The 13500-nt window shown below is 34.4% G+C and overlaps 1 protein-coding gene across 25 annotated transcripts in view; it reads right to left on the bottom strand.

The window, feature by feature from the left end:
• The window catches only part of LOC117426660 (bromodomain adjacent to zinc finger domain protein 2B-like), a 65860-nt gene extending 53740 nt beyond the window's left edge, over positions 1–12120 (bottom strand). For 17 of the 25 annotated variants that reach the window (XM_034044519.3, XM_059033764.1, XM_059033768.1 and 14 more), the window contains exons 1-2: positions 11874–12118; positions 2010–2053 (exon numbers count right to left, since the gene is read on the bottom strand). The gene's annotated coding sequence lies outside the window, so the exon portion shown is untranslated. Of the gene's footprint in view, positions 1–2009; positions 2054–11374; positions 11522–11873 lie in introns of those variants that run through there. The other 8 variants (XM_059033775.1, XM_059033763.1, XM_059033783.1 and 5 more) reach the window with 4 other exon arrangements.
• Between the last annotated feature and the right edge of the window lie 1380 nt (positions 12121–13500).

The following is a 13500-nucleotide window of genomic DNA, read 5'->3' as shown; positions in this document are numbered from 1 at the left end:
GTCCTGAACCTTAACATTAACAAATTCATTCCCACATGTAACAAATGTAAAGACAATGTGAAAACCCTTTATAACCTTTTGGGAATGTACTCTGACTAATTCAGAATTAAATTAGTATTATGTTTTATTTCATGCCAGGGAAAGCTTAAACTAATGACCAAATATAGCCAGAGTTTTCTAAATTAAGCATCAGTAAACATCATTTTAGCAGCTTGCTGAAATGCTTTTTGTCCATGGCTTAGTGTTAATTAGGAAACAATAATGGAAATCGATAGAGCGTTGTATGAAGACAATAAAAAAAAGTCATAGAAAGGGAACCAGCAATGATGTGAAGTTGTGTATTGTTAGCCTGGTGGTATTAAACGCTAGTAAACTGATTAAATAAGGAACATGTTATTGATGAACAATGCATATTACGCAATGGTAATTTACTATACTGTACAATCCTCTTGTTCAAAATGTACCTTTAAATCACACCTACTGTGCTTCTATTCTACATTAGAAAAAATGTTTTTGTACTTTGTGCAAGGTTTTTGTAGTAATATAGTGCACTACCATGGAACTATAAAACACAAGCATAAGGTGGTACTGAATTGAAGGAAATTAGATTTTAAACTAGGTTAATCTTAAAGAATGTGTTATAAGCCACAATGAGTATAGAGCATGTATGTTTTAAAGATTTTTTTGAGTTCTTCTGACATGGTTCTCTCTCACCATGTGGTAATAATCAAGGTAGTAAGAACACCATCACTCAATGTGACTTTTTGCAACCAAGTCATGTGACAACAATTTAAATTAACCCGAAGGAACACCAGGATTTTTGGAGTCAGCTATCACTAATGCATCCAACCCCAGTACAAACAAAAACCTGTTTAAATTTCACAACCATTTTACTCCAAACACAAAACTGTACTCTACATAGTTAAACTCACTCTAAAAACAACAGCTTTTACTTTAAGCTACAGTAAAACTCCTCCCCTTTCTCTCAAACTTTAAATGAAATTATATGAACTGCCCTTTGAAACGTTAAAATGAAACTAACGTTTATGAGCAAACAGTTATAAACATGGCTATCCAACTTTATAGAGATTACAATGTTAGGCTGCCAAATGAGATAACAAATGTGTTAGTTGAAGCAACAGTTTATTCAATATTCTGAAGTGAAGCTACAGTACGGTCATAGTTGTACAGTAAAGGAGAGGCCTGGAACTCCAGGTGTTTTCTCCTGGCCTCACAGGGGAAACTTTGAACTCATATTTCACTGATTTATAAGAACTAATTTTCCAAAGGATAATTCTGTCTGCACATTCACAGTAAAAACATGTTCTCTTTGTCATAAATAAGCAGACTGAACAACTGTACAGTGTATACTGTAAACAATAGATACCTTTAGGTGATCAGATCCTATAGTAACTACCAGAGGTGGCCTCTTTAACTCTTTGTCCTGAATTATTTGTGTTGAACTGAAGAAGGAACTCCTTTATTGAGTATGCATGAGAACAAGACACAAAAATATTTGACATATAATTATACACTAACTCTGGGACCTAAGAGTTCTGCGCGGTTCCAATGTGATTTTCAACAACATATGTTAACATACGATGCTAAGATAAGGCGGGACCTTGAGGTCCCACCAGGACTGAAAGGGTTAACGAACCTCCCAGTTAGACCAATCAGTGGCTTGGGGTGTCGACATCCAACCACTGCTGGACAACTGTTCTGGAAACTATGAAACACCCTGCATTCCATACAAGCAAAAATAACTTTTTCATTCACCTGTGTGGACACACAAAAACACTTTCACAACAAACACACAACAAGCTTCAAAACAAATAACCTACATATTTATAAAACAAAAAAGGGAATCTGAAAAACAAGGAAACAAAAGACACAAACAGGTCTGGCAGCAATCCAAACAAAAACACAGATTGCAATCATTCGTGTAGTACATTATCACTAAATCATAAACACAATTTTTTGTTTTTTTAAATGTGTGGGAGAACACTTACTGTTAAAGAGTGCCGTCAATCCTGAGACATCACTGCTCTGCAAACTGAAACAAAACAGAATCTATTGTGAGCAGAATTATGGTTTTATTCTTTAGCATCATCTTGCAATGTAATCCTAGCAGAAAATCAACACAGGAGGTATTTTAACCTGGAGTACCTTTTAGACTGAATGCCCCTAAGGGAGAATTGCCTATTCAATTATACATGATGTACTGTAGACACCAAGGAACACCTGCAATGTGGTCAAACTGACAAGATTAAATATAACATTAAGGCTTTTTTTATAACTTCAGACATCTTAATTAATCTAGACATTCATTGAAGCATTTTTTGTACTGTATGTAAAGTAAAAAAATTAATAGCTTGCTATGTATTGTTTTATTCAATTGGCAAAACCCTCAATGTGCAACTGCATACATTTAATACCTTACTGTACCCTGCATCTGCTATTTAGATTCTGCACAAAACATATTTCTAAGAGCTGAGATCTACTTGTCTACCAACATTTATAAAGAAATGTTGTTTTTCTAGTACGACACAAGTACAGTCATAAAAGTAAAAGGCCTCAGAATTCTTACATCCTCTGCAAATCTCTTCTTGCACTTATTTGAATATCACCCTGTAGATTTTTTTTTTTTTAGCAAAGAAACAACATTACTTGCATGAGGAACTTGAACATGTTTGGCGAGCCAGCAATTCCTATTATTTTCATTAAACATTTCCATCTGGGTTAATTTTGTTTGGAATGTGGAAGAAATGAAGGCTGGGCTGTTTACCACTGGTGTCAGCAACAGTTTGTAGTGCCTGTGATTTACAGACTGCATGCATCACTCAAAATCTCCAGGACAAAGCAATTTATCTACACCTGTGAGCAGTATGGGGGCAGCTAAAATGGAAAATAAAACCAAACTGAAACATCCAAATGTTGTTGTTTTATGCCAGTCCACATATGTATTCATTTAATGCAATAATTCAAGGAGCACATTACAGTTGTTGCTTTTAAAACATTCAACTGAAGGAAATGCAATACTACTGGTTTACAGTTTACAGAATGCTATACAATTTTCATCAGCACATGTTAGACAAAGAGATGCCAGACCAAAAGCCATACTATTCCATACATTTTCCTGTTTCACTGTCATAGTATTTAGGTTAAATATACGGTATAATCCTGGCTTTAACATTCTGTAATGAGAAAGCACGACCTGTAAAATAGCATGTTTAACTGAAGCCAAACTAATTAACAATATAATAAATACAATATATTTACGTAATTATAGGGAAAGAATAGTATCTACTGTAAACACAGATATTAAACTGTAAGGGTTCATTATATACCTTAGGCTACATCTCAATAACACAGTATCAGCAATCAAAGGAATATTCATAATGGATCACATACTTCAAGAAAGGCTTTAGAATTACAACAGACAAGTCTTGACATAATTTACTGTATGTCTGAAGAGATGTTACACAATCAGTTGCGTTAAACCCAAACCAGAATCACTGTGAATTGCCTTTTCAACAGCATACAGTAGCACATAATATAATTTTCTATACCCTATTTTACAAGTAGTTTTAAAGCATTATACTTTGTAATGTCAGTCATCCTAATCTAATGATTCTATTAAAGATAAATAAAACAAACTTGAACTTGTGTTGTATTACTTTAAGAAAAAAAACCATTCAAGCTGAAATCAAGGCTTTATTTCACAACTGAATCTCCATTCTGAAAATCTTAGAATGTACTGTATAGTATTGTATAAAGTGGTATGGTCTATTTGAAATGTAAATAAAAAACACATTTTGAATTAACAAAGTTTGCCATGTGCGCCACCTGCACTCATTTGTTTCAGTTAACATCAGAACATTTTGCTTGGGTACCGATACTGTTTTATTTTTTTTTATTTTTTTTTTAAACTTGTTTGGCTTACAGAATACTTCAGGTCTACAGTATGTCAGCTTTGTAAAACATTCATTCCAATTGGCCAGTAAAAAAAGCAATGGTTTCATGAACTCCAGATGTAAAATGTAATGACTTGTTTTATAAAATACAGTACTTGCCAACTTCATTATATTTCATGAAGAAAAATAAACTATATTGTGAATTATAAACCTAACCTAGAATTAGATTACAGTACTTGTATGTCAGTACTTTTTGCCGAAATGATTTAAACCATATTTATGACCTCTGGTTTACTTCACATTTTTAGTCAAAGTGATAAAGTTGGACTACACTACTCTGAATAACTATTTAATAAAAAATAAAAATAAATGGTACTAGGGGGTTAGAACCAAGAAAGAAGACAAACACTCTCAGAGATTAGAAAGCATGAAAAAGGTCATGTGCCTGCTTTCAAGAGAAATGGTCTCAGAGCAGACCGCACTAACCAGAAGTGGCCTCTGGACTTTCCTAGCTGGTTTCCACAATAGTGCTTTGCATGTGATCTTTCAGCTTTTGCACATAGAATTACTTAATGTTGAAAAACCTAGGTGTGGATTAGGTTTACCACTTAAAAGTAGGCTAAAAATAACTGTTTAACACAATTAATATATATTTTAAGGTGATTTTCTTTTGACAGCTCCTTTTGTTTTAAAATATTATGACAAGGAAACCACAATGTGGTTCAGTAACGTGAATATTTCAATGCACTTTTCACAGATTAATCAATAAATATCATAATTTCTGTAGACCGGCCACAGGACTGATGTAACGTGCATGGTATCTCTGTATAAATAGGCCTAGGTTTTCCCACGCAGTTTAATCCAAAAGTTGCATCCTCATAGATGGCAAATGTGAGGATATTACTTTCCTGAATCTAAAACCTTTTGGTACAAAAGTTAAAGGTCAATCACTGCCCTAAGGACAAAGGTCTTCCCACTAGTTTCTTTGAATCTCCATAGTCAGCTCATGTTACAGCTGTCTCTGAGTCTCTTTTTTTAAAGAACACAATAAAGTGTTACTGCCTTTAGAGGAAGGCATCAACAGTAATGAGTAATAAATAACACTAAAAGTTAAAGGAAGTTATTTTGAGGCAAATATTTTCTATTTCAGCTGGCAGCTGTAATATATTAAAAAGTTTCAGCATTTCCTAGTAAGGTTGCTGCCTTAAATGTGTACTTGATCATGCTTCATTGCTTGATTTCAACCACAAAAAAGGTTTAAATTTACATGAATAATACAAATGTTATTTAATTTTTTTTTTTTTTAAGCTTACTAAATATGTATCTTGCTGTCCTGGAGACAGACATACATAAATAATACTGTACACTAACAAACTGTCAAAATCTGCAACTTCCAACAATATGTTTTTTAATTAATGGCATTGTGCCCAGACCTACATGTTTCCACTGTAGCTATAGCAAGGTAGTTTTCCATACATTATTTCTGCTTCATTAGCCTGTAAGATTTATTTTCTGCTCAAAGTAGTGAACACATTTACAACAATTCTGAGCATCTGGTCAAATTAACTAACATAACCCATTGAACAACACGGGTTCCAAGTCATTCAACCTCTCCATACCAGTGTGGATTATTTTTAGTAATCCACTGCTCCCAAGATGTGTATCCGATTTAAAACCACACAACTAAACGAGGGTTTTTCTCCTAGGTGGGATAATCCAATAAAAATGTTTTTTTTTGTTTGTTTGTTTTTTTACCTTGGTACTGTATACAGTAAATGGAGGATGTGTAGAAACATCCTCCAGGTAGAAATAACCCATACTGTAGCTGTCTAGATCTTTTTTATTTTTTTAAATTGATATTTTTACAGGTACTATGTAAAAAGCTAAAACATGTTTACCGTATTTGCTACTGTTAACCCTTTTAGTAATACTGCACAGTACAGCACTTTATTTCAAAATCTGTTTAAGACTAAACAAACAAAGTGCAGCAAAACAAACATTAGATTTGCATCTAACCTCATGTGCGAAATCAGCAAGCACTGAGAAACAGAGCTTTCAGAAGTCCCTGCATATTCACACATAATATTGTTCTTTCTCAACACATTTCCAAAGTATGCTAAACATGGCATGTAAGCAACACAGTTTAAATAAACAGGGTAAGATGTATCAGATTTATGGGTTTTGCTGACCCATACATTTTACGTCTCTCCAAAGGCCAGATTATTTTTCCTTGTCATTCCATGCAACATTCAGTTAAAATTAAATATTTAAAATTGAAGCTGCAGTATGCTGCTAGCACAGCTAAAATGAAAAGCCTTTGTGGCAGCAGTGACCAGATTTTAAATGCAGGAAGATCAATAAATAAAAGAAAGCTGCTCATGCACAATCTCAGCGTGTGTGTGGAATGGTTTATATTAGCTTGCAAACGACTGTATGCTTTCTAGCTGTTCTTAAGGTATGAATATGCAACCCATTTGTGTCACAGCCAAAGTCTAATATTATTTCTGCTGAGAAATCCCAGTAGTTGAGGTTTGTAGTACATGTTATTTCTGTTAAGGATGCAAATAGCAGTAAGCTGCAGAACAAATAGGCCAAACTATTGGCATTTCAAACATCAGGCCCATTATCACAGCAGGGGACTTCAATCATTGGAAAATTCCTGTAACAGCACAGGCAAAATGACAGCGATCTCAAGAAAATTAAACAAAAAAAAAATAATAATCAGTAATCTCTGCAGCATATTCCTATTAACCCACCACCCTAATACTTTTCAGCTCACCCAATCAGAAAGTGTCAACCCTGACCTACTAAAGGACTCGCATCAAGCTTTAAATGTTTAAAAACATCAATCATAAAAAACAAAGACAGGACATTGAATTATACAGTATTAACCTCCAGGGTTTGCATACAAAGACCTTAGATTTATTTATGTCTGTGCGTTAAGAGCCTCAGCACTGTTCTATACACTGAACCGGCTGCCAGTTTGATGAACCTCTCGGCCCTCAGCAGGAGTTCAGCGTCTTTGATTAATGAGTGCATGCTTGTGGAAAAGGGTAGGAACAGAACAGAAAACAGGGTGAAAACACACAATTATCCCCAGAACATCATCAGGACTAATTCAATAATTACTCAGAAGCCTAGTTCATCTCTTTAGAAGAATCAACACATAGGGGCCCCTCAGCACCCCAAATAAAATTTCCCGTCAAGCATAATTTATGGTTCCAGACAGACAGTCATGCAACCAAGTCTACAATTCACAGAATTTACAAAAAGCAGAATCAAATCCAGATTTTGAACAAAGGAAATCTCAGTCAATCCTTTCAGTGAACATGTGTAAAATCCATCACAGGATCTGCATGCTAGCAGGTTTCAATATGAAGTGATTCAATATGAATCAATAATAAAATGATATCTATGAAACAGCACTATGGTACTGATATTTTTGGGCTACTACATTTTCCTTCCTTAAATATAATGACCTCCGATATTGTTGAATGTGTTTTTGTTAAATACAGCAACTCACTATGCAAGACTGTCATCTGAGCAACACTTTGATTGTTCCTGTACCTACTGTAAGACAATTCAAGGACATAAGCATTAAACAAATATGAGGTACAGTCAGTGACCTTCTAGCTATGTATCTAGTTATTGGTTGATTCATTGGCAGTTACTGGATGCATGCATAACACATTTCGACTGTAATTTGATTTATCCCCTGTTTCCATTCTGTTGTAGTCATTTAAATGATAGACCTTAAGCAGCCTAATGTGTTATTACTTAGGTTTCAGTTAAATTGCAGGCAATAGTTCATTATCATCAATTAGGAAATTTACAAATCAATTCCAACTGTGCCTTTCTACTCTAAAGTGCTAAGATGCATCACAAGAAAAATGTGAAATCCATGCTTGAAAAAAGCTATTTATTGTAGATCACATACTGTACTGTACAGAAGCTGTTTCAGCAAGACCTGTTTGGTAAATAATTGTCATATTCTTCATTTTAAATTAAATGGTCTCAATTACAGTAACATGTTGTAAAATGAGTACCTCCCCCCCTCCACACAAGCTGTATTTTATAATGCTTGACTCACTGTGCTTGGCAAGAATAATGCCATCTCTAAGGCAGAAGATTTGAAAAGACATGCAAAACTGAGATGCACTTTATACCTCCTTCAGCTCTTTAGGATTAAGCACCCACTGTACATATGGGAGCGTCTGTGCAACAGCCATTCTGGTTTTGTCAGTTTCAGCATCCACGGAGACAGCGTTCGCCTAAATCCTAATTTCAACTAATCAGCTTAGTAAATAGCAACTGCTTTGCACAACTTCAGTAGACATGTAAATAGGGTTTAACCATGTCTACTTTTAAATTCAGAACTTTCAGCCTCCAAACTGAAATATTTTATTTGAAGACAAGACCATACGTTTCACAGTTGCCTTTCTGATTTACAATAAAATTAATGGTAGTCCTTATTTTTTTTACCATTAAGATCATTAAAAAAAAAGAAGTGTTCTTGAGATTGAGAAAAACAGCGACACAACATGCAACAAGCATTTAGTGATTTTTTATTTGTAAGCAATGTCAAATACTGATAAGGGCCCTCCTGTAATTTAATGATTTAAACTGTGGCGCTATATTATAGATCAATCAACCAGAGCTGGCAGTTCCCTAAATTTTAACAATGCAAGTTTATAAAGACAATATTCAGCTACTGAAACTTCAGAAAGAGACATGTGCAATAGCAGTTCAACTGTTCCATTTCAATTCATTGATACCACTAATGGCTTCTTAGCAGCTCCATGAAATCAAGCAGCTGTCAAGTTGATGCATCAGAAAGAACAGTAACGCACTCCCATAAGAAAACGCAGCACATCAGGATGTTTGGCAAAACATCTGCTCCTTTACATTGTAGCTTTTGCAGTACATATCCAGACAAAGAAATGGGAGTCAGTATCATTAGGTTTTTAGACTAAGACTCGCCCTTGCAAACTTTAATTACAGTAAAGGCAGCTGGTTTTGAACATACTGTAAAAAAAAAAGTACAATACAACCACTGATAAAATAAACACAGCAACATATGTTTAATATTTTAGTAAGCTAAATGTTTTAGCACTTGGTGTGCCGTTACATTGTTAGTAAACAACTCTGTTTACTGTACATGCTGTGACTAGCAAATTCACACTGTAAAGCCTTATATTTATGAAGTGCAAGTAGCAGTGTTGCCAAGGTTTACAGACAAGTTGGAAGAGTGTGTGTGTGCTCATTTACTGTTCTTTTTATAAGACTGATAAACTGTCAATAAAAGAATTATCCACTAACTAACAAGGCCATTTGTGTTAATTACAGCCCATTACCATTTAATACCAATTCGCAAAAAAAAAAAAAAAAGATTATTAGCTGTAGGGGGAGGTGAAGAGGTAAATAAAAGCATGGAAGACTTTATGCTAATGGCAGAGAGCCTTCAATTAACACACTGGAGGTATGCAGTACTATTTAACCCAATGACTGCCCAGATGACCTGAGAGCTCTTGTGATCAGTAAAACCTATTCTTGACGAACCACAGTCTTGCATGAAGATATACACAGTGCAGGCTCTATGACCTGTGGTTAAAGAAAATTGTGCAACTCCAGGTGGATTCAGGGTTGATGGATTCTCTAATTGATAAAGAAAGCTACTATACTGTAACTGTGCTGCTTGAAGATGCAGGGCTCCATAATAATATTCAATGGTACACTAAAATGCAATTGCACCTTCTCTACACTATCACAAAGCAGACCTAGTTTATTTACATTCAAAAGAAGTAACTGGACGCAAGCAACAACACTCCTATCACTACTTGCAACATTAGGAGGTTATACAGTAGGTGACAGTTTTAAGCTATTCATTTTAGTTTAGGAAGCAAAACAGAAATTAGTGATTGCCAACAACATGTAGTAGGTGTAACACATAAACCCACCATAATTGTGGGCGTACAGTATACTTGCTTTCTCTTGTTAGGTCTAATGGATTTTTAGTATCCAGCGTTGTCATAGCCAACCATCATTTGTCTTCTAAACATGAAAGCATTTTTCTCCTCATCTAAAACCACCAGTTCTCTCTACATTGCTGATTGTTACATCTACAGTCAGACAAGATCTATGTAAAAGGTTGTTTGAAGACTTCAGCTGTATAAGAACAAAATAGGCCTCTCGTATGTCTTTTAAAAGATAAACCTGTTTTCCCAGGTGTGAAAAAGCTATAGTCAGTTCACAAAACCACAAAGCATTCAACAGTGTTGCACAGCACTCCAGGTGATTATATTATTCATAGAAACTTTAGATTGTTCATCCCCATTAAGTTTTGCCATGTGACCGGTAGAGGTTTGTGATGAAAACGATCTATTGTTCACAGGTAAATTAAAAGAACAGAGCCTTTTATTGTCTCAGGCTGACATAAGAACCCATATTGCCAAAGGTTACAACGTGCTGATTTGTATGTGTTTTTCTTTTAACAAAATAACACTTTCTGGATACATTTTATTTCATTATTTTCCAACTCAATGACCATCTAAGAAACTAGCATTAACTGACAAAAAAAAAAAAAAAAAAAACTTTCAATAATACCATGTTTTTAGCTCACAAAAGGGTATTTTCTTTTCTACAAATATACTGTAAAACAGAATTAAAAGTGTAATTACAATAACAGAAAAAATGTTACTCATGAAAATGAATGAAAAACCAAAGACACGTTGAATATTTCGGATCCAAGAGCGCTGCTTGTCTCCTTTAAAGTTACTCTATTCTAGTATTACTGCTCCTTGGGGTATAGTCCCCCCACCTGTCACAGAATAAATGCTCAGTCGCCCACAAGCTCAACCCTCTTTATAATACACATGAACCACTACAAAATAAATACATAAATACATAAAAGCATTTGATATAACTAGTAACCAGGGACAGAAAAAAAGGTTTTGGAAATGCTCACCGCGAGTCATTTTTACTTAAACTTTACATGACGTCACCGTCTCCCCTTGAAACATTTCATAACTTTCAGCTTTTAGGAGCTTAGTTGGTGTTCTTGAAAAAGTAAAAAAGATCAGGGAATTAAAATTACCCAAGATGGCGAGAGTCTTGTTGTTTAGAGGGCAGAAAAATGGAGGATATTGTAATATACACAAAGGGATAAATTTCAACAACTCAGCCAGGCTGCAGCTGCTTCTCTTTATAAGGAAGCAACACAAAAGATAAGAGAAAGAAAGCCACGAACTCGCAGCGGACGGCTCTCGAAAACCAGGATGATTTCCTCCAAAATAAGGAAAATATGCATATTAAAGCACAACGTTAACCCCAAATTGGCGACAGAATATAAAATATATAATTTGTGGTTTAATATAATGTTGTTGCCCAATGAAGAGCTGTTAGATTTTTGCCATCATCCTGAGAGAGACAGACATAGCAGACCAAAGGCACTCCGCTCTTACCTTCATCACAGCCTCCGGTATCGCCGTTTTAATAAAATTAAACATCACAACGGACACATTAAAACATACAATTATTTGTGAAGTATTGAGGAATCATAATCTCCCACTGAAACTGTTGACATTCTGAAGATATTGTTTGAAATGGGTTTAAAAACAGAACAGTTCAACCGCACGAGTGAGGACACAAAGACGAGATTCGTGAGAGTCAGAAACACAAGTCTTGATCATTCAAAGCGACAATAAAACTGACTTCTTAAATCCTGAAATAAAGTTTACATTTTAAAACTGCAAGCCCAATAAACAAAATGGACCAGTACCCGATTGTTTTTTTTTTATTATTTTAATACTTAATATTAATCTGAAGTACACGCTAAGGAAGCAAAGGAAAACACTAAACACATCTATGTAGCGTTGAATCTAGTAAACTGACGTATTTACTGGTACATAAAACCTGAAACTATCTACCTAAAATAAAAACACAGACAGTGGTTAAACTTACCTTAGTTTTGACACTTTGACGGATTTTTCTCCTCGACTTATTTCAAGTATTATTTCAAGTAATGTGCCTTTTCCTTCTCGGCTTTATGCTGTTGTTGTTAGAGGCCGGTAGTCGGAGATGATATAGAACGAAGGGAATTGGGCTGTAATTGAGACTCTCAGTGTGAGTGAGTATGTGTTAGTTACTAACAGCAGATTGAAGGAGACTCTTCTCAAGGTTTATTCAGCTTCACTTCAAGGAACCAAAGTGACGTCAGCCTACAGGCTCTCGAACAGTGAAAACTTGCGCTTATTATTGAATAAACAGAACAATTTATAAATGACAACTGGAAATGTCCGATTAAAAGTCTGTTTTGTTACCTATTTTATTTTGCAATTTCTATACTAATGAGATGTTTTTGTTCTTTACTGCTGTAATACTGATACACAAACAATTATTTAATATTGTTTCTAATATTTGAGATTTTGATCTAAATTGAAAATTACATATACTGTGACTGTAGTATTGATCAGTAGACCATTTGTGACAAATCATCATTGTAACATTTATTATGTTACACTATAGAGTAGTGATATATATATATATATATATATATATATATATATATATATATATATATATATATATATATAATCAAAAACCTAAAGAAGCATAACTATGGGATCTCGGAATCGACTTTTCAGCAATACCAACGTGACGTCCAGCTGTTAATGAAATACACAATTTTGTGCATTTATGCTGTGGAAATTCGCTCCAAGAAAATGCATGAAACTATGCCACAAAAGTCAGAGAAGTGTATCAATATAGTACAAAAATACTATAGTTGGAAAATTCTTTAGATAAATGTCATCAGTCATGATATGCAAATACACAGAGGGTTGGGCAACCAATGGTGACATCTTAAATTGAAGTGTAATACTGGTGCTTGCAGTTGATTTAAAGGGGTGTCCTATGGGTAAAGACCAGGTAAACCTGGTCAACAACAAGTGCATTGTATACTGTTTAAGTGACAGTGGGGGTTAGATTAGGCATGATGCCTTTCAGATGTTATTTGTTGAACTGAATTAATAGTGATAGGAATGAATAGGCATTGCCACATAATAAAGGCAGACATAACTCTCTTAATCAAAAACAATACATGTCAATACAAAAAAAAAAACAAAAAAAAAAAAAAACACCAAAACGAATATGCACATTGATTTAAAACTGCATCAGATTGCTTCACCTACATTTAGAAATGAATGTGGTTTAGTTGGATTAAGTAAAAAAAAATTAAAAAGTCTTGCACAGCCCCAAAAAACAGAAACAGATCAACTGGAAGAAAATGCTTAACAAGCAATGCATTTTTATTGTGGTTGTACAACACAACAGCTATACTGGAATTAAAGATTGACAGGCGCAATCTGACCTGTTTCCTCTTAATCTCGCAAAAGGAGGAAACTGGGCGATATTTGAAGGTACGGTACTGCTGAATTTTAGAACTGGAAATACGATCTGTAATATACATGTATGGGATCTTTTATAAGGGGAAACGTAAATAGTAGAAAACCTTTGACTATTCAGTATTTATTTATTTATTATTATTATTATTATTATTATTATTATTATTATTATTATTATTATTATT

This window comes from Acipenser ruthenus, chromosome 11, assembly GCF_902713425.1.
Source record: "Acipenser ruthenus chromosome 11, fAciRut3.2 maternal haplotype, whole genome shotgun sequence".
Taxonomy (NCBI): Eukaryota; Metazoa; Chordata; class Actinopteri; order Acipenseriformes; family Acipenseridae; genus Acipenser; species Acipenser ruthenus.
This window is presented reverse-complemented; position numbering and strand designations above follow the sequence as displayed.